Source organism: Haliaeetus albicilla, chromosome W (genome assembly GCF_947461875.1).
Source record: "Haliaeetus albicilla chromosome W, bHalAlb1.1, whole genome shotgun sequence".
Classification (NCBI taxonomy): Eukaryota; Metazoa; Chordata; class Aves; order Accipitriformes; family Accipitridae; genus Haliaeetus; species Haliaeetus albicilla.
Genome location: NC_091515.1, coordinates 35,462,187 through 35,482,789, shown reverse-complemented (window position 1 = coordinate 35,482,789; position 20,603 = coordinate 35,462,187).

Below are 20,603 nucleotides of genomic sequence, written 5' to 3'. Positions count from 1 at the left end.
GCTGACTGAGGTTCCACTCTTTGGCTGTACTCTGATTCGTAATAATGCCAATGGAAGTGCTTGAGGCCATTTTAAATTAGTCTCTTGACAAATTTTACTTATTTGCCTTTTTAAGGTTTGATTCATTCTTTCTACTTTCCCACTGGATTGTGGCCTCCATGGGGTATGCAAATCCCATGTGATACCCAAAATTTTGCTAACATTTTGGACTACTTCTGCGACAAAGTGTGGACCTCTGTTAGAAGAAATTCCAATAGGAACTCCAAACCTTGGAATTATTTCTTGTAGTAACCACTTGACTACTTCCTTTGCTTGTGTGGAACAACAGGGAAAAGCCTCCGGCCGTCCTGTAAAAGTATCAACCCCCACCAGGATGTATCGATACCCATTTTGCCTAGGTAGTTCTGAAAAATCTACTTGCCAATAATCTCCAGGCTCTGTACCAGATTTTATTCGACCCATTTGAACCTTTTTCCTGATTACTGGATTATTTTTCAAACATGCTTCACATTTTGCAATTATTATTTTAGCCATTCCTAACATTTTGAGCGATACCACCTGTTTTCGCAAAGAAGTTACTAAGGCTTCTGCTCCCCAGTGGCATTCCTGATGCTTTGTTTGAATTATTTCTCTCATCAAAAAGGGTGGAACTACTACCTGCCCTTTAGGTGTTACCCACCATCCGGCTAGGTTTTTCTTAGCATTTAATAATTGACCTAACTTATTATCCTCTTCTGAATATTTTGGTTTTTCCCTAGGAAGGGTTACTGTTTTGGAAGGAATTCATGCCATTTGGAATGCTCGTTCCTTTGCTACCTTCCTTGCCGTTCGGTCGGCTAAATTATTTCCAACAATTTCCTTTGTGTTTCCAATTTGGTGTGCTTTACAGTGCATGATTGCTACCTGTTCTGGTTTTTGAACTGCTTGTAATAATTGTAAAATTTCATCTTGGTGTTTAATATTTGATCCCTGAGAGGACAATAATCCTCTTTCTTTCCACAATGCTCCATGGACATGTACCACTCCAAAAGCATACTTTGAGTCTGTCCAGATGTTTACTTTCTTCTTTTCGCTCAGTTCTAAAGCTCGAATCAAAGCAATAAGTTCCGCTTTCTGAGCTTAGGTGGTACTTGCCAATGCTCCTGCTTCTATAACTGTGGTGTCTGTTGTTACCGCATATCCAGCGTATCGAATTCCTTGCTCCACAAAGCTGCTACCATCTGTATACAGTTCCCAGTCCGGTCGCTCCAATGGTACATCCTTCAAATCTTCACGACTGGAATAAACATACTCAATAGCAGCCAAGCAATCATGTTCCAATTGTCCTTCTTCCTGTATGGAACTTAAAAACACCGCTGGATTTACCAGGTTAGTTGTTTTCAAAATTACATCATCTTGTTGAGTTAATATTACCTGGTACTTCATCATTCTGCTCGGAGATAGCCAGTGTCCCCCCTTTTGTTCTAAAACAGTTTTCACCACATGTGGGACATAGACTGTTATTGTTTTTCCCAAAGTCAATTTCCGAGCTTCTTGTATGATCATTACTGTTGCAGCCACTGCTCGAAGGCAATTTGGCCATCCTTTACTCACTGTGTCCAGTTGTTTGGAGAAGTATCCAACTGGTCGTTTCCAGCTTCCCATCTTCTGGGTTAACACACCAAGCGCCAGGCGTTGTCTTTCATGAACAAACAACTGAAAATCTTTAGTTAAATCAGGAAGGCCTAAAGCAGGTGCAGACATTAAAGCGCGTTTTAACTCTATAAAGGCCATTTGCTGTTTTGGACCCCAAACAAAAGAAGAGTTCTTTTGGGCCTCATACAATGGTTTAGCTATTAGACCATAGTTCATGATCCAAAGACGACACCACCCTGCCATTCCCAAAAACGCTCTAAGTTCATGGATATTTTTCGGCTCAGGTATACCACAAATGGTTTCTTTGCAACCTTTTCCCAATTGTCGCTGCCCTTTTGAAATCTCAAAGCCCAGATATATCACAGTCTGACATGCTATTTGGGCTTTCTTCCTGGATACCTTGTACCCATTTAGTCCCAGAAAGTTCAAGAGGTCAATGGTTACCTGTATGCAGGTAAATCTTTCTTCTGTAGCAATCAGTATGTCATCTACATATTGTAGAAGTAAATGTTCAGGCCTCGGTTTGTCCTGTTTCCAGATTTCAAGCTCTTTTGCCAGCTGGTTTCCAAAAATTGTCGGGCTATTTTTAAATCCTTGGGGTAGTCTTGTCCATGTTAACTGCATCTTTCGCCCGGTTTGTGGATTTTCCCATTCGAAAGCAAACAACTTTCTGCTTTCCTTCTCCAAAGGTATGCAAAAGAAAGCATCTTTCAAATCAAGCACTGTAAACCACTGATGAGTCTTCTTTAACGCTGTTAACAACGTATAAGGATTTGCAACCACAGGATATATGTCCTTGGCTATTTGATTCACTGCTCTCAAATCCTGCACTAACCTGTATTCACCCGAGGGTTTCCTGACTGGTAAAATAGGAGTATTATATTCAGATTCACATTCCTCCAAAATTTTGTACTCTAAAAATTTGTCAATCAATTTCTTCAGCTCCTGCCTAACTTCTGGTTTGATTGGGTATTGTTTAATTTTTACTGTTCCTGCATCTTCTTTTAAATCTATTTTTACAGGCGCTGCTAATTTTGATTTACCAGGAATATCTGTTTCCCATACTGTAGGAATCACTGCAAAATCCACCTCCGGTGGAATTTCCTGCTCCTCCACTTTTCTTGTATCATCAAGATTTCTCCTGTTCTTGACTCAGGTATTTTCAAAAAAATTTCTCCTTCCTCAAAAACAATTTGTGCATTTAATTTAGATAACAAATCTCTTCCTAACAAGGGTATCGGACATTCTGGTACATACAAAAATTCATGTGTAATTATTTTATTTCCAAATTTCAAATCCAGAGGTTGCAGGAATGGTCTGTTTTCCTCTTTCCCTGTTGCTCCTATTATATTTGCTGGTTTTGTTCCAATTTTTCCTTTACAAGTATTCAATACCGAAAATGTTGCTCCTGTATCCACTAAAAACTTAACTTCCTTTTCTCCCAGCTTAATTATAACCAGAGGCTCAGCTGGGCTCCCCTCCGGTCCCCTTCATTCATCCAAAACCATCATTCTGGCTACCTCCTTCTGAATATTTCCTCCTGAACACTGCCCATTTTTAGGACAGTCTCTTTTCCAATGTCCTTCCTCCCTACACAAAGCACGCTGATTCGCTCCTAAGGGGGTGTTAAAATTCCGATTGCTAAAATTCATTGATCCTCCCCATCCACAAACACCTCGTCCTCTTCCTCCACCTCGTCCTCTGCCTGCTGTTCCTGCTATTACGGCCAACAATCTATTTTCTCTGATTTTCCTCTCCTCTTTTTCCCTGTTATTATATACTTTCCATGCTGCCTCCAACATTTTATTCAGACTCCTTGAATCCTCTCCCTCCAGCTTCTGAAGTTTCTTTCTTATGTCCGGTGCCGATTGTCCCATAAAAATCAAAGCCAACTGTATCTGAGCCGCCTCTGTATCTACTCTTAAATCAGTATATTTTCTGGCAACCTCCTTCAGTCTTTCCAGAAACGCAGAGGGAGATTCATTCTTATCTTGTCTCACCTCATATAGTTTAGACCAATTCAAAGATTTAGGCATAGCATGTTTAACTCCATATAAAATCCATTTCTGATACCGAGTCAACCTTTCGCTATGTTCCCTGTTATTTGGATCCCACTGCGGATCCCCAGACGGAAAGTTCTGCTCTAATGTTCCACCTGTTGTCCCCCTCAGTACAGCCACTTCTGCCTGTGCTTTGCCAGTCTTTAATACCATCTGCTTTTCTGTATCATCTAACAAATTATCCAAAAATCACCTGTAAATCATTCCAGTCTGGATTCTGTGTTCTAATTATAGTATCCACCACTCTGCCTACTCTCTCAGGATCTTCTCTATATACTCCAGCTGCCTGCTTCCAAGCCATCAAATCCGTAACCGAAAAGGGCACTTTTACATACACCAGCCCATCGTTACCGACTCCCTGCCGCAGGGGAGCTATTGTTGCTATTGTTTATACCTGCTGTCGGGTCTTTCGAGAAATGGGGGTATGAATTACAACTTCAGACGGTCCTTCCCCCACATCCTCTATTCCACTACTTTCTGGTTCTTCCATCTGTTCTCTATGCTCTCGACCCCAATTTATTCCTCTCCTGGGAGGGGATATATCCAACTCTGGCCCTTCATCCTCTTTGGGGGTAGTTATTTTCTTTAAGCACTCTTTTCCAACATCACATGCCAAACCACATTTCTTTTCTTTCTTATCAGAAGTTATAGCCATTACCAAATTGTCCCTACTAGTCAGCTTGCATTCATTCTGCCAATCCCGTCTCTGTCTTAAATAAAAAAATAAATCCACCTATGGTATTTCACTCCATTTCCCTTCTCTTCTACAAAACAACATTAACTACAGAATGGTGTTATAATTCAGTGTCCCATTCATGGGCCACTTTTCCTGATCCTCTAATATATACAGAGGCCACCAATGATTACAGTACTCAATCATCTGACTTTTCCGCAAATCATCATGCAATTCACCCCAATGTGCTAACAAACATCCCAACGGAGATGCTTTCGGTATCTTTCCATCAGTAGATAAATTTCCCATACTCTTACTCTTAAATAATTTGGCCAATGCCATTATATTTATACCCACTACCAAATATCTATTAAATATATATCGAGTATCAAAAATCAATAATCAATTATCAAATGTCAGATACCAAACCAAATATCAAATACCAAATACATATATTAAATGCCAGATATCAAGCGAATACAAACAACAGTTGTTGCCAGGTAATGGAGTCCACCTGCTTGTCTAGGGCACGGACAGAACCGACTTCCCTAGGCAAGAGTCATAACCAATATCCCCTGGCAAGATTATTAACCCACAAAATGTATTCACCCTTTATAAAACTTCCAACCTCAGTTGGAGGCACTACGTCTCACACTTACAACACTCACACTCACATATAACACACTATACCACACTCTTAATTCTGATTTGTGATACTTCCAAATACATTAAATATCTCACAAAGATACACATATACTCTCAAAAATTCCTTGGAATTGGGACTCAAACCCAAAGTTTCCAAAATGCTTTTGAAGCTGGGACTCCAACCCAGAATCCTCAAAAGCTGTGGGACTCTAACCCACTCCCAAATTGTCCAACCCAGCAATAGCTTTCGCTTATGTCTTACGGGCAGACGCCTAGGCTTTCACTTCAGGATCCTTTAGTCCAACCCTGCGCAGCTTTCGCCGCGTCTGGCAGGCAGACGATACCGGTGGGACTCTAACCCACCGGGGGGACTCTAACCCACTGTCCTTAATGTTTAAAAAAAGAAGTGTCTTACCAAAATCCAGGGGACGTCGCAAAGAGCCTTATGGATCGGGGATCGATGGGTATCCCCGAGAAATCCTCGGTGCCGGCAGGAACCGATCGGGTCCCCGACTCCTCCGGTCTCTCTCAGTGAGGTCCCATCTGGGTCGCCAGAAACTGTTGCCGAAAAACTCGGAATAAAGAACTTATCAACACCAATTTAGTGTAGATAAGCAGACACTTCTTTATTGACGGCCGGGTGCGCGGGTGAGTCCTCTCACGAACCACGCACACCTGAACACCAAAACAATACACCTTATATTAAAACTTATTCATGCATATTCATTAGATTTCCAGGAAAGGTTATGCATATTCATTAGATTTCTAGGAAATCATTAGCATATGTAAATGTCCTTTACGCAGGCACAGTGAAGGTCTCTGGTGGTCTTCAGGAGTCCTCTGGTGGTCTTTCATAGTCTTCCTCACTCGTCCGCTTCTTGACCTCTCAGGTGTTTCCAAGCAGCAAACTGGTGTCCATAACGGTTTCCTCAGTTTCTAAAACAAACACTACAAGGCTACCAATCTTTGTCAAAGCTTCTGTGGTTAAATGATTTTAAACAATACTTGAATTCTTATGGTTACACATTATACATTTTCTAAGTTCCTAAGTTCCTATGGCTACATTTCAAACTTAACACTCCCATACCTATGCTTCATAATTTTCTACTTTTTAATCAAACCAAACTCCTTTATAATTAGATTTCAATTTCTTTTATCAAAATATTTGCAACAAACTGAGGAGTGCCATCCCCAGCCCAGTTTCTAAAGGACTTACTCCCCCTTCTCGCGGGGCCTTCCTGGGAGGGACCTTCAGTCCCCTTAAGGTACGTATGGGCTTTATTCGGACACTTAGCAACTGTGGCCTTTGTAAATTTGACTCCCAAGGACACCATTTTAAACTGAAATGAAAGTAGCCCTGCCAACAATTGCTGGGCATTGCTGGCTAAATGAGTGCTCTAAAGCTGTCGAAGCTGCGTACCGCAAGAGTGGTCTGTTCACTGCGCAGCGCGTGTTGAACGTCGACAGTAACTGTTTGTTTGATAGGTGGGTTAGTTTTGGAAGGAATGAAACTCCTTTGTTAATCATAATGTATGCCCTTAACTATTGAGATTAGACCATTACGGCACAGGTAACAACTGATATGTATACGTTCCGTTACTTTCATCACAAAGGCATCCCATGTATATGCTCCAAGCAAAGTGAACCAAAACCCATCAATGGGAGGGAGATTCATTCCCAGAGCTGCACTTCTGACTGAATGCAGGACCCAGTTATGGATGACAATGTGGGTAGCCTCTACATGCCCAATCCAAACTTCTTCAGCTTCCACATGTTTGATTTTAGGCTGGGCTTTTAGGCTGAATTTAGAAGTCTGAGGAAACCACTCTTCAGTCTTATTTTTCTTTGCCATCTCCCCAAGTAGAGCACTGGCACCTCTAATATTTAAGGACTAGTGCAAAGCCACTGCCTTCCTCCCGTTCCTCTACTACAGATACTAGCATTAGAGAGTGGTACTGGGCTGGGAAAACCACTGGCATTTCAGCATCAGACTCAAAAAATGCTTTAAATATCCTTCTTTGCAGAAAGCCATGTCCCCTTTGTGCCTCTACCCCCATAATCACTTCTGATACAATATTTTATTTTTCTCAGTCACAAGATGTATCTGAACAAGAAATTAAGCCAAAGCTAGTTTTTCATTTAACTCTTACTGTAAAATGTGCCTTTTAGCCCACAGGTCTTGGTTTTTTTCTGGATGCTATTTAATTAAATCATACATAACCTTCTTGCCTCCTGAGTCTGTTACAGCTGACTGATATACTGTATGACAAACAGATTTTCTTCAGCATTGATTTCTCTGCTTTGTTCTGCTGAAGAATCTCTTTATTGGTAAAAAGGCAGACCTATAAATCTCTGAGATATGAGGTCAGTTAGTCTCATTCATTAACTGCTCCTTTAGCCAGTGATCTTTATTAGGAGCATATCTGCTATTGGATACTCACCGAACTCCAGGACTCTGGTAGCTGAACACTGATCTGCTGCTTCCATCAGAAGGATTTTGTGCTTGGTTTGTAGCTCCTGTTTCTTTTGGTTTATGTCTAAATACTCACCTTCAGGGAAAGCAAAAAGTCCCCCACTCAAGAAAAAGCCTGCAAAATGCTCACTTGCACTCATAAATTCTCAATTTACAGGATCAAAAATTTTAATTCATCCAACAATATTTAGTTCCAAAAAATGTTCAGTGAAGGTGGGTTTTCTTAAACACTGGACAGCCACAAGCTGCAGTCTGAGTTCCACTCTTTCCCTGTTTCTCAAATGTAAATATAGTTTAAGATTATTTATTCCTGTACTCAAGGAGAAATGGCATGATGCCATTATGGGACATGAGGTCACAAAGAAACCAGCAATATATACTAGATGAGAACACACTGGTTTGTTTCTTGCTGTTAAGTAGGTCTTGGTTCCAGCCATTTAGACCACAATACGCTTTCACTGGCAGTTTCCCTCTTTCACCTGTGAGAGCTCATGTTAAGGTAATTGTGTAGAAGGCTTAAAAAATAAAAAAACTAGTACATTTGGGATGTCTTCCTAACTGCTCTTCCCTAAAGGCATTTGCATTGCTCTGCTTTCACAAAACTAAGATCAGTGGCAAAATTAAGAAAAAGAAAGACATACACTTTTTTCTGTGTGTTCCTTGCTTATGGTTTGAATCAGATCTATTAATGAATACTGAAACTGAACTTCCACCAAAATCAGGGACTAGTAAGTGAGGAAGTTGCAAGTTCTTCAGTAACCAGTTGTTACCAAAAATGTAAATTTGAGTGGTGAACAACCGTAATCACTAGCAGTCCACCTTTTAACAGAGTCCAAAGCAGCAGAAAAAGCAGCCATAGAAAGAAGGCCTTACACATGCACAGGCCATCCTTTTACACTCAACTGAATCCAAGGCATGCTGCAGCACACTTATTTGTAAAGTAGGAGGTTCCAAAGTTCAAAGCTAACTTTCTAAAACTTTGCTCATTTAAATGTGTGGAAAAGTAGACTCTTATTACTGTGCTATTAAATATTCATGGGCACTTTCAAAGATGCAGAATTTTTAGTCAAGGCGAACATGACTCACCCTTTTGCCTGAGGCTTCTTTAATATTTTTCTGCCACTTCGGCATTATCACATAGTACAACATTTTACAGACAATCACTGTGCACTCTTGGGGAAAAGTATATATTATTCACAGGAAACATTAATAATATGGATATATTTATTTACTGATGCGGCTTCATTTCATTTTAAGATGTTGCTGATGTTTCTGTAAAATGTTAGCAGTTTCCCCCTTTGTGCATCTTTCTGACAACAGCTAAGTCAACTGTCATGATTTGTTAAGCCACAAACTAAGTGTAATGATTTCTCCATTATATTTATTAAAGTTTTAAAAGAGTTTTTCTTCAGAAAGTTAAAATTGTCCCCTCCACACTGGACAGTATACCCCAGAAGACCTCTACATGAAGCTAAGCAATCTGAGAATTTCTGAGATCCTGAGGTAGTCTTGCGAATTCTTACCCCCTGACTCTGTCATAAGCAGACTCAACTCTTGTTTGCAAAACTAAAAAAAAATAAATCTAGAAGCTCCTCCTTTCTCATTGGAATCATTTATTCATGTAGCTTAACAGTTCACAGCACAAAATCTTTTGGGCAAAGAAGAGTAAAAACCATGAAAATGAATATAATTCTGACTGGCTATGTATGACTTTATACATTTAAATTTCCCCATAAAGATAAATAATCAGAGACAATGGCATAGGAAGTATCCAAGACTATCTTCTAAGATGGTGAATTGTAGTGCTGAAAAAAACCTTCAGATGTTATAAAATCCATCCAGAGGGACCACATGTTATCTCATAAATGGCTGGTACTAAAACCCCTTCCTATATGGAAGATTTGCCTTAATGTGTCCCAGGGCCTAATTGTCCTTTAAATTAGAAATGTACCTTATTTTACTTAAGCCCATTTCTTCTTATTCTCTTCCGCATGGACAATAGAGAACACATTGTTTCCCTTTTTGCAGCAGCCGTTTATAGATTTGAAAACTAGTATGTGTTCCACCTTAGTCTTATTGTAAATTATATAAAATTTTGAGTTTTTTTTCTTTAGAAACTCATAACACTTTAGGTTATTCTCTTTTGGAGCATCTGCACGATACTACAATTATCTTGAATGACAGTGCTGAAAATCAGACAAGGCTACAGCTGAGCTATTACCTTTATGCAAGGATTCAAATATCCAATATATGGCACTTCTGTTTACACATCATGATATATTGTACTTACGCTTTTAATTCAAGCATCATTTGGGGTCCCTTTCTCCTAGTCCGCCACCTTCCTTTCCCTGAGGCTCCGGTTAAGGTCCCTGGAGCTGCTGCTGGTTGTCGCAGTAGACCCACAACAGGTGTTACGAGAAAGTAGAGACCGCCCAAACATAACAATCTTTTTGGCTTCTTACCAAGTGACTAGTATCTGGGGAAGAGGCCTTGGAGATTGTTGCTACACTCTTACAATGAAGCTTCTCCTCCTGAAGATATAATCATTAGATATTTAATTGAGCTATTTTTAAGGCTTGGTTTGTACTACCAAAATGATGTAAAAGAGCTGAATTATACTGCAAAATTAAACCACTCTGCCCAATCCACTGCCACATACCTATCCATGAACATGAATGAAACATCATCTTAAATAAATTTTCATACATCATAGAGAAAAACAATTCTATTAACTTGTTTGAAAATTTTACAAAATAGTTAAAACTAACATAATTATGGCTATTCCTACAATGTAATATATTCCCATATATGTATTCCACTTTTTGGAATACAGCTTAACTCTTCTCCAATTCAGTCTCTGAGTCACTTCCTTTGTTAAGCACCTGCAGACATTTCACCTTGTATTACACAGTACAAACTAGTTTCTGCAGTTCAGTAGAGAACTTCTTTAGTTTCTTCATGTCTTTCTATAATTAGGTTAAATTTGGATGATTCATTATGTTAAATGATCTTCAAGGCCATGCTTCCAAAGTCTTCAATAGTAACTCATTAACAGCAAACCAATAAAATGCAACAGCTATATGCATAAATTATCTCAAGGTCTTCTGATTCTTTGTTCTGCACATCGTTGGCATGGCAAGACATCTTTATCCCCTCAGTTTGTATGTAACAAAATAAAAGTTTTTTTTAACCTGCAAATAAAAAATTAGGAGCACACAGGAGACAGCAGAGGAGTGAAAATACACATAGAAGCAGCCATCAAAAAGAAGTAAGTTACAGAGAGGTGAGTTTTCATCCTCCACTCCTGGATAAGTTGCTGGGCTGGGATCCTGGTTATATTATCTGCCTGTGTATAAGATCCTATCAAAAATAACAGTGAGGATTTGTGTTTGGAGTCATGTGACGTAGTCATGAACAACCAAGCTGTATTTTTTGACAGTTGTAAACACATATTAGAGAGCTCAATGGCCTGTAGGAAGTCTAGGAAGGCATTACTATCCACTGCCATAGGGAAAAAGAAATACTTTAACACTACTGTATCCTCAGGCATAGTGCAAAGCTGTGAGGAAGTGCAACATATCAGAAGACACAACAGCTGGCTCTGCTGTAGCGGGGGGGAGTCCAAGCTGCCTTTAAAAGTATGTGAACAGAGGGACCAAAAAAGTTTCTGTACTACAGAACATCCCTGTAGTATTGCTACCTACTCAGTTTTCACTGAGGTGGTTGGGAGTTCAGGTTAACACAGGAAAAAAGTCCAGAAATGACCCTGCAGTATCCCTTCCCCCAGGATTTCTTCATCTGGCAGTGACATGCCAAAGTGGAAGGGGAGCAGGGGCTGTTTGACCAATTCTTCGTGAACAAACCTCCCACTGCTGCAGCTACCCATATGACTTGTTCTTTCCACAACTTGGAAGACAAAAACACTGTTAATCCTCATGGCCATGCCCCATTTTTGCCTAAATCGAGCAACTTCATTCAAAATGTGCAGGTCTGCATACTTTCCAGAGCTTGCAATCATGTTTGTAATCTGATGGCAGTAATTAGAAACATAGTTTTTTTTTTTTTACTCACCTTCTCACAGCTGGAGCAATCTTGGTTTGTCCTGAGGGATGGACTTATTTTGAAACAACCCATTAATAAACATATTATCATCTCTATGCACAGCCATCTATCTGTGCTCTCTCCTGTGAATGGCGTAATGAACCCATCAGCCTCCTTCTTTTTTTCCTTCCTCATGAGTTGCTTCCAAGGATGTGGAATAGCTGTGGGGAAGCTCCTGGAGTTGTTAAGGCTTTCAGGAGACTCTAACAGAGAACCACCAAAAGGATGTCATACTCTCCATGTCTTTCCATAGACGCAACCTACGACCATTGGAGCACAAATAGCTTTATAATTTATTTATTGTAATGTGTGTTACAGTACTTAAAAAGAAAAAAGTTTAAGTTTTCCTTCAAGATACCCACTTGCCTGGTACCAGCAGCTCTTCCACTTACCCTTTAATTTGCTAAGCAGATGGCTTGAAGTACAGATGTAGTAGAATACCTTCTCTTGATATTGCAAAAGAAAAAGAAACATTCAGAAAATACCAGTGGCAGAATATTATCCTGATTTTATTTTTACTCCCTAAAGCCCAATATGGAGACCCAAATTTTCCCCTCACAGTAGCTGATGCCAATTGCAATGAATCATGTAAAGCAAATACAAGTAAATACTTTGGTAGTTCAGGCATACTGATCACTGTGCTGCCATGGTAGGTTGCCACTTGCACTTCAGTGAGCTGATTGAGGTGTAGCTGGTTTAAATTGTAACGTACATTTCCAGTAAACTAAATTGCAGTGGCCTACTAGTGACTGCAATGTCACTCTAGCCTCAAATACACTCTTTTGCAGTCATTCACACAGCTCACCTTTCAATTATGGAAATGTACTTTTCTTACCTTGACAAATGTAATCTGATCTTGCTGGTTTCCATTTAGAACATGGCTGGAAATGGCACCTTCACAATCCACTCCTTTCGTCATGCTTTTTCCTACTTTGTTCTTTTCTCCTACTTTTTAGGGGTATTTCCTTCTGGCTCCTGCTGACATGTGGAGTCTGTCACCAAAAAAAACACCTGATGCAGAATAGGAAATGGAGTGTCTTTTATGTCAGTTAGCAATAGATACTTTCGGCCATCACTATCTATTCCTCCAACTGCTTTTTAACATCTCATATACGATTGTTTCCCAGGTAGGACCAGTCCCTTTGCTCCATGTTTGCACAGATACCAGTGCCATGGGTTCTGGTTCTGTGATGGGGCGCTTATATGTTATGGCGCACTCCGCTCCCCACGTGACTGCTGTGACTACCAGCTAATGGTGACATGTAAGGAAGCAAAAGCCACCGCAGAGAATTGCAGCACAACGCGCTTACGTTTTGTGCACTTGATTCACTGGGGATGTATCAGCATTTCCATTATTACTTTTAAAAGGGTATATAACTAATTCAGAAACTTTTTAATGGGGACATGTGGTTCTAGCCAGGAAGTAATTTCTTTTCCCCAGTCAAGTTTTTCTTTAACTGTGTACTTTAAGTAACATAAAAGTAAGATCAATTACTATAATATATTGACTCTGGACACATTTTTCAGATTTCTAATGGCTTTCAATTAAAAAAAAAAATCTGTCTTTGGTAAGTGATTAATCAATTATATTTGAAAATTAAATCTGTCAAGATAATGAAGTTCAAAATTAACTGTGGAACATAAACAATAATTTTGTATGCAATTTTCATAATTTTTAAAGTTCAGGATAGCAGTATAATTACAGAGTACAATCTAGGTTCCAAGGAAGCTATTTTCATTAAATAAAAAAATTTATTAATTCCGTACATAGTCAAACCACATTCCAAAATGGTCTGATTAATAAAACACCATTGTGGGTTAACCCTGGCAGGCAGTTAGGCCCCACACAGCCACTCCCTCACTCCCCTGCAGTAGGATGGGGAGAGAATGGGAAGGGTAAAACTGAGAAAACTCGTGGTTGAGATAAGGACAGTTTAATAGGTGAAGCAAAAGCTGTGTGCACAAGTGAAGCAAAATAAGGAATTCATTCACTACTCCGACTGGCAGGCAGATCTTTAGCTAGTTTCAGGACCACATGGCTCCACTGTGCCTAACAGTGACTTAGGAAGACAAACACCATCACTTCAAATGTCCCCCCCTTCCCCCCTCTTTCCTGCAGCTTTTTTTGCTAAGCATGACATTATATGGCACGGGATACCCCTCTAGTCAGTTGGGGTCACGTGTCCCAGCTGTGTGCCCTCCCAACTTCTTGTGCACCCCCAGCCTACTCTCTGGTGGGGCAGGGTGAGAAACAGAGAAGGCCTTGACTCTGTGTAAGCACTGCTCAGCAACAGCTAAAACATAACACTGTTTTGGTCACAAATCCAAAAGAGCACCATACATGAGCTACTTTTTGAAGAAAATTAACTCTATCCCAGCCAAAACCAGTACAAACACTAAAAGCTTTTGTAAAAGCTGAATAAAAATAAAAGGAGAGTGGGGGAAAGTCTGACAACTAAGAAGTTTCCTTTCTTCTTGTTAGGGATATTTCCTAGTAGCTTCCATTGCTATGTGGAGTCTATTATCTAAAAGCACAAGGCTGCAGAAGAGTCTCTTTCATGTCTAGCAATAGAAAGCAAGTCAGTCATGATTTGCATGTACATATCTCTCCCCCCACATTAAAGCAGAGTGAAGGAGGTAATTAACAAAAACCTTCTAGGTAACTTGCTAAGGCTGTCTGCACCAACTACTATGGTGGATGATGTGTCTAACTGAATATACCCTGGTACACACAGTGGACAAATTATTTGTCACAAAAGTGCTTTTAATGCTTGGATTAATTTCAACTTGTACTTTTCTTCTATAGCTTAGAAAATAGAAATACATATTTCCTAGTGGATTTTCCTCTGGCTTCTCCTGGTCTAAAATATTTAAGTAACTTATACATGTACCACAGTTTTGTTGATTTGCTTCCTGATCATTGCTATTATTAATCTTGCCTATGAAAAGTGACAGAACCCAGTGAATGAAGAGTAGTACACCTGGATACTGTATCTTAGACGGGAAGGGAATCAAGAGAAAACAGCCCCCATTTTCCCTTTACTTATTGGGTGAGTCAAGATGAACACCTCAGATAGACACCTGAAGTTCAAATTGGGTACTAAGAAGCAGAAGATTTTAATAAAGCCTGATGTGTTTCTGATTTGAATCTCTCCTATGCAGACAGAAAGAGGAACTAAGGGTGAATTATCTCAGAATCCCTTTAATATTATTGTTTTGATGGGGACAAGGCAATCTGGCAATCTTTTTTCTTACATTCAGCCTTAGGAAACCACAAACAGAGGAACATATTTACTTAGCTTGTTTTGAGTGAAAAGGAGGAGCTATTTATTTCTAAACAGTCTCTGTGGAGATCAAGTATAGACTCATTAACTTCAGCTTCATCTACAAATCACACTGACAGTCAGTATCCCACAGACAAACACTTCCCCACTACAGTGGCAAATTGGTAAATAATCACCTCTTCATCCTCCTTTCATCTTGCCACTCTTGTCTATGTTTGGGTAGGGATGAAGATATACTGGCTGCTTACCCAGAAAAGGGACCTAGCAGTCAGACCTGACTGGGAGGACCATAGTCTTGGCTACATAAGGAAGAAATTTTCCTCTCTGCTAGGATATTTCAAAAGAGCCTTTTTGTCGGTCTGGATAGTTACTGCAGTTCCGGATGTAATCAAGAATAGCAGCATAAGGGTGACTAAATGATGATGGTTTTCAATGATGTGAGTTACAGAAACAATGCAGTATTACTTCTGTACTTTTAGAATGAAAATCCATCTCTTGTTGAAGTCAACAACAACATTCTGCTCAGGAAACTTGTTCCTCTCAGTCATCTAGTAAGATTACTAAGCATTTCACATTATGAATTCTCTTTTCAAAGAGAAAACATATACTTCACTGATAAATATTTATAGACATTTATAAAAAAAGTGTACATGAGCTGCCATATTTTTCAACATATTTAAAAGAATATGTATCTCACTGTCTTACAATTACATTACCATATGTTTTATTTCTGCAAGTATCCAGATGCTCTCTTCCTGCAGAATAGCAAGTAGATTCATTAGAGAATTCTTCTTAATAACTCTGATTCCTTTTCTTTCAGTTATCTAATTCTTTAGACCTGCCATCCTCCCCTCTTATGGATAGACTTGATATAGTAATTAAATCTTTGATAAATGCTTAGAATTGGAATTTAGCAGCCTTTTTTGAATATAAAAAATATATTTCTCTTTTTGGAAGCTACATGTCTAGCACCATATACCACCCAATATATATATAGTGAAGCATGAAACAGGCTCGTTATTATAATAGCGGATATCTCTGCAATAACCGATGCAGAAAGCATAAATCAGCTTCAGACTTTTACTCACTCAGAAGTATTTGAAAAGATGTCTTTCTTTGGATGGAGACCAAAAGTGTGACACCCGTTCATAAAACTATGTTTTAGCAAGTTTTCATTGTTGGGCTTCAAGTGTACTCTAGATAGGTCTAGACTCTCTATTCTATGGAACTCAAGATTCATCCTAATGAAATATTCTTCTCTCACTGGACCAGAAGTTATGAAGATAATGTCAACCATGGTTTCGCAACTTTGAAAAAAACACTCCAAGGAGAGTTTCACTTCTGTAGTACTCCAAGTATTGTTTTTAATACTTTGTATATGTGAAGCTGATGGCATCATCTACTAGCCAAGGTATTGCATGTGTTCAGGGTAGTATAGTGTTATGGATGACTAACCAAATCCAGTAGGTGTTAAGACTCAGATTTATTCCTCAGCAGAAGTTAGTTAGAAGTCCGGTAACATCTTATAAAACCACAGGCTCAATGATGTATAGAGAATTAATACTACACGGCCGACTTAAGAATCCCCAAGATTTAAAGTGATGGCTCAAAATGTGCATATCATTCACCTAAAAGCTGAGGGCTCTCTCTCCCTCAAGGAGTTACCTCGGGCGGTGCCCCGACCCGAGGGGGAGTCCCCGACTGCAGACCCGGTGCTCCCAGGAGGATTGCCAACGTGTCCTCTGGCGGGACCCCATTTATACCCCTGTGGTCATTTAATCCTATTGGCCAGGAGCGTCACCTCAGAGTACCGGGCACATCTCGATTGGCCAGGTCAAATTTCAACCTGCAGCCTCCAGGGTTTCCTTCCCGTTCTCTCTTCCTGGAGAAGTTTTTGTTTCCTGCTGGCAGGATGGGGGAATGTACTGCAACATATGGATACCATACAATTGTCATTCTATCTGTGCACCCCGAAGTTTCAGTAGACCCCAGCATGTTTGTCCTGTATTCCTAAATCAAAACAACATTTGGTCCACAGTATTTCAGAGAAGACTTCAGTTATATTCTGAAGTATTTCTTTTTCTTTTACTTAGTTTTCCATGCTCAGTCAGTTCAGAATAGAATATTATTAATGTAGCCTTTATTCTGAAGACAAGTCTGTAGTACAGAATCATAGATGGCAACTTGTAGGAAAACAAGAAGCTTACAGAAATCCGTCCAAAGAGATGGGTGATGACTTTCATTAGTGTCGATGTTACGAAGAGAAATCTCCTTGAAATGTTTAATTTTCCCACTTAGGCATCTAAGTGAACTTTTGCCATGCAATGACCCCCCCGTAAGAGACTGTGTTGGACTATATTTGTCTCAACTTTGCTGACCATTTGCTAGCCTCATCATCCTGTTGCTGTGGGGAGTATGTGCTGAATGCCCTGAAGAAATCACCATATCCGCCTGAAGCTAGTGGTCTCTGTGGGAATGGCTGAACTCTTCGGAAAAAAACTGCGTACTCGTCCCTCGAAAAAGGAACTGCAAGGGACTGGAAAAAAAGAACTGCAAGGGATTGATAATCAGCACTTGAAACTGGGACTCATCATCGTCGTCTGTCTGCTGGAACCTGGAACTTGGACCCCCATCACCTGCACCGAGACCGAGCCAATGGGCTGTTGCTGGCTTCGTGGTGGTGGTAACTAGTCTTGCTGCATCTCTCCCGGTTTCTTGCTTAGGCCTCCCTCGTTTTCCTTTCTTCTTCCCTCTGTCCTGTCGCTATTATCAGTTGTTATAGGAAATAAAACTTGTTAGGTTGTACGGCATCTGACCTCGTTTGTGTCTTAATCTCGCTCTTGGGATCGTTTAAGACACCTCCCCGATATTGGATTGGGACACCCTCTGACAGTCAGAGTGTGAATCACCCTGGTGATGAATCCTACTCTCCTTGGTATGAGGAAGAATGAGTGGACAGGTGAAGAAGCATAGTGACAGTCCAAATCCTTCAGATATTACAGGACCATTTCTCTAATGAGCCATGCTAGGGTTTACCCACCATCTACCTCAGAAGAACTTCTGGAGCCCATGAGCTCCCTCATAACTCACCCTCACCAGTTAATGCCCAGAGGAAGTAGAGACTATTATTAGCATTTATCCCCTCAGACCCACACACGACCTTATGAAGGAGATGAGAATTATCTCGAATCAAGGGACATCCTCGTCCCATCACTAGACCTAAACCGTGTTGTGTGCTTGTTCCTTTACACTCCTTTGATAAAGGATCTAATCTACTCTGTTTCTAAAGTGAGTTTCTTAGTCATGCCCAGTCAGTGGGCTATTGAGATAGACTACTCCACTTGTTTAAGTAGAAGAAGGATTTTCTCCTGGTTGTAATACGGATCTTTTAAGAAGGTGGATGGTGACAATTTTTTTATTAGCTTTCAGTTAATCTTGGACCAAGTAATGATTTTTAAAGATGTAAAATCTTCAGTGTCTGGAAAAAGCATGTGACTTGTCTCACAGTTACTGGGAGAGGGAAAAATTCATTAATTCAGATTAGAGCAAGGGAAGCATATGTGGCACAAAGCGCTGTCTGTTGCATTGAATTCTTCAGGGATGTGCAAATAGGACCCTGTTCAGTTCAAAGAGAAGTGGCAGCAAAGAGATTGTTGTCTTCTATTGTGTTTTGGGCACAGGCATATCAGGTTAAATACCTCTTACCTATGTCTCATCATGACAGCATTTTATATTAATGGTTTCAAAGATTAGATCCTTAGTAACTATGTGACAGTTATTAAATGAGGACAATGCAAATTACACTTTTACTTGTTTTGATTCAGAGGCATAGACAACCAGAAAGCGTTCCCATTTCTTGTCCTAGGTGTCCTTTAACTAATTCGAAGCATGCAAGCATACAGCCAATCATTCCTTTCAGACAGTAGTCAGTGAGTAGTTTACCAATACTCAGAAGACGTGATAACTCAGCAGGAAGAATATGTTGTCCCATCAAAATGCTTTCTAATTCATCATTGTTAAGGGGAAGAAAAAAGGTCTTGCAGAAAACCTGCATGTCAATAACTTTTAGTGAGGATATTTCGAGTAAAATGTTAGGTGCCGCTTTTTCTACATCAGATGGCTTATACGTCAAGCAGTCTACTTCTACTAATTGTGTGTCGGTCTAGAATATGATTACAGCTATTGTTTCAATGGGATAGCCTAGCAATTACCAATACTCAAACTAACTATATGCAAAATAGTGTACAGCAATGCTGCACACATTTTATACCTTTCCTTCATATTCTGCAGAGGACCATTGTGTCAGAGCTCTTTTCAAACTGCTTGTGTCACCCCAAGGGTACTTGCAAAGGATTATATTCATCTAGAATGCTCTTTCTTGTGATCTGTCTGCATTATATACATTACTACTTGTATTACTACATAATGATACAATATATTATCCAGTGCCTTGCTAGTTTGGAAGCTATCCAATAAATTTCTGTGCTCACAATTTCTGGACCAATAGCTGGTCCACACTATATGGTGCCATGCTTCCCAGCTGTGCGACAGGAACCTCTTCCAAAAAGGTTATTTCTATCAACACTTATGTCTAGGTTGATATGAGATTCAGAAATTTTTGAGAGAGTTGCTATGCTGATTAGAAGGGAAATTTAATAGCTTTGTACAAGATTATAGAATGAAAATTTGGCAGCAGAAAACAGAGGTTGTGTTCCTTCTGAGTACTATCCACCAAACATGAGCAGAGCTATACCTGACCAGTATTAGTACTGAAGAACTGCAGTGAGCATTGAAACACCTCTTTTCTGCTAAACTCTCTTGATATCATCACCTCATTGTCTTCTGTTATTCCCATCCTACTTGTCTGTTTACCTTTCATGCTATCTGGCAAATGGATAGCAAGTACCTTGAGGAAGGAACAGGGGATTATATTTCTGAAAAGCTGCTCATGTATTTCCGTTCTGAATTGACATTCTTAGGCACTGTCATAACACTTAATAAAGGCAACATTTGTCAATGAAGTGATGCAAAGATCACCTATTTTAAAATAAATATTTCTGTAGCACATATTCACACTGGGGATTTGTCCCTTCATATATCTTTGCTGTTTCCTTAGCCTGATTCCCATATTCTATATATTATCTTGAAGCATTTAAGATTAAGAAAAAGCTATTCCACTACATTATTTGGCTTTTTTCATACAAAATTTATGTTTATAGAAAGCCACATAAGAAATTACAATGTTTATTTAGCTAGGAATACAGATGGGCACGTAAGTATTCTTTCCTGTCTTATGTAACTAATGTTCTAGCAGCCTGTTATACATATGCTCATAATTATTTTCTTTTATTCAAAATTTTCATATTTAGTTTATTAATGCTGTATTTCACATTTCCAAGATTTTTCACAATCCATCTTGCAGTGGTCTTCACAGTCTTAGTTTTACGGTTGGACTCAATGATCTTAAAGGTCTTTTTCAACTTAAATGATTCTATGATTCTATCATGTCTCGAAGGTATTAAAACTTTTCTAATTTCTTGTTCTCATGACATGCTGGTAGCCTAGGTTAATACATTACCCCACAGATGCCTAGGTAATTAACTGATCTTTCATAGGCTTCTATAAACTCACTGGAGTATATCCTTAATTTAAAAACAACTAACTGGTTTGAACAGAAATTATTGGACTTTGAGTCAAAACCAGTTTGTTCTTGATTCAAGTCCATCCCATAA